Genomic DNA, 4,453 nt, shown 5'->3' with positions numbered 1-4,453 from the left:
TTAAAGCCAGGTTCGTATGGAAATGCTTTCACTCCACTTGCACTGCTTTTGGAAATAGCATACTGCTTCATCTGTCTGTTTATTTTAGTGCATTCATGATATAACACAGTCAGCATAATGTCTCATCTCTGTTTAGCCAAAGATTTGAGTTTTCTCTTAAAAAAAAAAAAATGCAACAAAAAACAAAATGGGGGGCAACAATTTTTGTCAGCGTTGTTTAATACCCAAATCTTGGTGCCAGGTATAGTTACAACAATAGTCTATTAAGATATCAAACAATAATTTAATCAACTACATACTCTTGGAGTCATTCTGTTATCTTTGTCCTTTCCAGAGTTATTCAGTTGTAGGAATTATTATATGAAATAAGGATTTTATATACAGGTAAGTTTGTTTTCACAGTAGTAAAATAAGGGCCTCGTTACCTTTTCCATTTTCTGGTAACAATACTTATATGGAGACTTTTAATCTTTTTTTAATAATAAAGTTATTTATAAATAATTTAACACTGAGTACTGAGTAAGGGAATACTTTAACTTACAATTCAGTTGAGAGGGGAGAAGGGAAGATGTCGCAGCAGCAGCAGCAGTAGTACTGTTAGTTTATGTTTTTGTGATGTCTAATAATGTGGAAGTCATCACTTGAGATTATACACTCGATAGCCTTTTCTAATTCTTTCAGTTCTTAGCAAAAATAATTTCTGGTGATCTTTTGTGTATCATAATGATTATTTATATATATACACATATGTTTAAAACAATAGCCTCTTGCTTTAGAAATAAGTTTTTGATTATAGTTTGCCTCCACTTTTTGTTTTTAAAAAAGTATCCTCATCTTTCCTCCCATAAACAAAATAATCAGCCGCTCAGCCCAGTTTTTCAGTTTGCATTCTGTCATAAATTTATAGAAGGAAATTGTCATTTAAAAAAAAAAAAAGCATTGGGGAAGCTTAATCTTCTTCTAACTTCCTATCAGAGAAGATAAGAGTAAAATAATGTTTTCTTTCCCACCTCTATGGTTTCAAAGAGCATTTTATCATTGAATATGGAACTGAATGATACATAAAAAATATGAAATGTTTGGTTTTAATGCAGATATTTGTGGTTTTGTTAGCTTTATAAATTGATTTCAGGAAATATGAGATTATTTTCAAATGATGATGATACCAGATTAATTCTATAAATTACATTTTAATACATATAGAACACTTTGTGTTTATGATTTTTAAATGTTTTCCCTTGGACAAGTACCATCATTTTTTCTGATACAGTCAGTGGTTATTTTAGCTTTATGTTGGTATTTCACAATAACTGTAAAAAGCAAAGAATTGGACAAAGTGCTGCAGAAGTTTCCGATATCTTGACCACTTACACAAAAGCTGACACTTAATTGTTGTTTCTGGTGTCTTTTCATACAACTTAATTGAAATACATATTTCACCTTTTCCAGTGTGCACCTAGGAAGATGAGACATTATGTATGTTGGGTTTTTTCCCCCTACATGCACTAATGGTTCTTTACTGTTAACTTATTGCTAGGCCTGTTTCATTCTAACATCTTAGCATTTTTATTAGACTACATGTTGAAATGCATCACTCAGTCTGTGCTTGAGCTCATTTTATTTTTCTGTTTAATCAATTTAATTTCTTGTTTTACTAACCTCACTGTTTTTTCAGTTTAATATTGGCTGCATGCTAGTTAAATATTTATATATTTTATATATATTAAAAAACCAATCAAGTCTAGCCTGGATTTTGCTCTGATTGTTTTTTTTTGTTGTTGGGTTTTTTTTGTTTGTTTGTTTGTTTTTTTTTTTTCATTTCTAGTGGTGGGGCAGTCTTACACTTATAATTTACTTTGTATCATGAAAGCCTGACACATAAATAAAATAACTAAACACAATGTAGATTTTCTTTAAGAAACAAATCTTGAAGTGGTGCTGTCTAGGTGGTGGATATGATTGTTTAAGTACCTTGATTTTATGCTTTTTAATGTTTAAAAGTTCATAAATCATTCTCCTTTTCCCATCCCCTTTTTATCCTTTTTAAAGTGTTATGTACAAAAGTTGCCCAGCACACCATCAGAAAGGACCCTTACCCCGTATGTTCTCATATAAAATACTAGCCAACATTTCTTTTTACATTAATGTCCCTTTTATTGGGCACATTTCCTCTATTATTAGCACATTTTTGCATGCATATATGTAGAACTATCTCTTGCTCAACAAAGTGTCACTAGGAAAGGGAAGAATATATTATTGGAATATTTTTGGTTTGTCTCTCTGTTCTGTCTGTCAGGATAATATTGGACACCGCTTACTCCAGAAACATGGGTGGAAGCTGGGCCAGGGATTGGGAAAATCTCTTCAGGGTAAGTTTTTACAATGTACCAAAAAGAAAGAAAGAAAGAAAACAATGTTTTTGATGCAGATCTTGTACCTGAATATATTTGCTGTCTTTTTAAAAAAGCATTTGGGTTTTTTCCCCCTGCCTTTCCCCCCAAGAAGAGTCTATTTTTCCTATAACTGTATATTAAGTCACTGTTAAGCCTCCATATTTGCTAGTAATTTGCAAGAGTAACTGCTGTGTCATTAAAACTTTCAGTCAAACATACTGTGTATAACTCAACCTGTTTTAATTTTTTTTTGGTGGAGGTGATGGGTGGGTGGAATAAAAGGAGTGCCACAGTGTGCTTTCTTTGTGCCATTTAGTGATGTTGTATTGAGGCTTTGGTATTATAAAGAGAATCATCCAGTGGAGTTTAACTTTTGTTCTTCCAAATTCTCCCTGAAGCTGGTGATTGCCTCGTCTCTTTTGGTCTGCATTCAGAATCCATGTACTGGTGGAGTGAAAAATTAACCCTCAAAAAACATAAAATGAGAGTAGAGGTTTTCCTAGGGTTCTCTGAGCAGGGCTGTCATTTCCCAGGTTCAGATCAGGCTCTGGAAAATGTATGGCTTAAAAGTTTCCATTGCATGTGTATTTCCTTTTAACTATGCTGATCATTTGGATCAAAACAAAATACTAACGTTTCTGCTTCTGAGTTCTTGCTGGTTGGAAACCAACCAACTGCATTCAATTTTTAGCTTTCTCAGATTCTAGAAATACTGTTTGTTCTTTGCAGATTGTGATGTGAATGCTACGTCAGAAATGATGGGAATCATTTTGCTTCTACATCTGGTCATGGAGGGGCTCATTGTGTAAAGGGATCTTTGGAGAGAGGTGTGCTACTGTTGACTAATTCTTTGAATTTTAGAAATGGATTTTCACAGTTTGAATGTGGAAGTCTACAGCTCAAGTGTGTTAAGAACAAGAAAGAGGACAGGGCATGAAATAGGACATTTCAATCATTAACACCTTTGCTTTTTAAATTCTACTTCTGCAAATTCTTTTCAGTGGTAACACATAGAAGATGCAAATAAATATATTTTGATACAGTATTTATTACTAAGCACTAACCTGTTCTTTTGAGGACATAGATTTGATTACTATTAAACTTGTTTTTCAAGTGGCACAAGAATTCTTTGCAAACAATACAAAGAATATTCTACAATTAAGAGAAACTTGTATGGCATAGACCATAGATTATATGAGTCCAGAAGAGAGATAGGGCAATCAGTACTGAAATAGAAATGCCTTTTTGATAGAATTTGTCCCAGAGGTTTGCATAGTTGTAAGCGTTGGGTTGAATTGAATGGAAGTGATTGCACATAAGGTCCAGAGAGTGGATTTGATCTTTCCCTCCAATTAGAAACATCTCTTCTTCAGGATGCTCAGGATCGTTGTCGATTGTTATTCTGTGGCAGATCTGTTTGAATCTCAGAGTTTTTCATTTCAAGCATCAGAGACTTTAAAGTACAACTAGAACCTGCAGCAGGGTGGGATGGGGCAGGGGGCACATGGAGAGAGGCTGAGAGAGATAGTTTAAGAAAGGATAGTTTAAGAATGGATACTCACTTGCTTTGGATGAACCAAAATTATTACATTTTTTGTTTTTAAGAACACTTTAGAATTTTGGTTTTTTTCAAACTTTGAGCCCCTTAAAAAGAATTAGGTTTTATCCATATTTTGCGTCCATCTCCATAGTAACAGACATATAGTAAGTACTCAATAACTTATAAATCTATTATTATTTTTAAAATACAAGGGAAATTTGAAGCCCATTTGAAGTTTTTTCCTTTTTACTTGTGGTGAAACAAAACAAAACAAAACAANGCGTTTTCAGAATAATGGTGGTGGCTAATAATACACATTTCTTGCCTTCAAAGATCTTCCCATTTTAAAAATTATATTCCTCTTTCTCACATGTATAATAGAGCAGAATGAAGGAGAAGGATGTAGGATTTTAGTTAGACATTTAAGTTTAGAAATAGAAAAAGAAAAAGGCCAGTTAAGGTAACCTTGGCGAAAAAATTGGGTTTTTAGTTCAGCTTTATGGTTGAACCAGAATTAGAA

At 33.2% G+C, this 4,453-nt stretch overlaps 1 long non-coding RNA gene across 1 annotated transcript; it reads left to right on the top strand.

Annotated features, from left to right (window-relative positions):
• Positions 1-2,297: 2,297 nt before the first annotated feature.
• LOC103610389 lies at positions 2,298-3,438 on the top strand. Its single transcript, XR_552208.1, has 2 exons — positions 2,298-2,369; positions 3,123-3,438. It is a non-coding gene; the product is annotated as an uncharacterized LOC103610389 (long non-coding RNA).
• The last annotated feature ends 1,015 nt before the right edge of the window (positions 3,439-4,453 follow it).

This window comes from Galeopterus variegatus, unplaced genomic scaffold (assembly GCF_000696425.1).
Source record: "Galeopterus variegatus unplaced genomic scaffold, G_variegatus-3.0.2 Scaffold11065, whole genome shotgun sequence".
NCBI lineage: Eukaryota > Metazoa > Chordata > Mammalia > Dermoptera > Cynocephalidae > Galeopterus > Galeopterus variegatus.
Note: the sequence above shows the minus strand (reverse complement) of the source record. Positions and strands in the feature narration are given on the sequence as shown.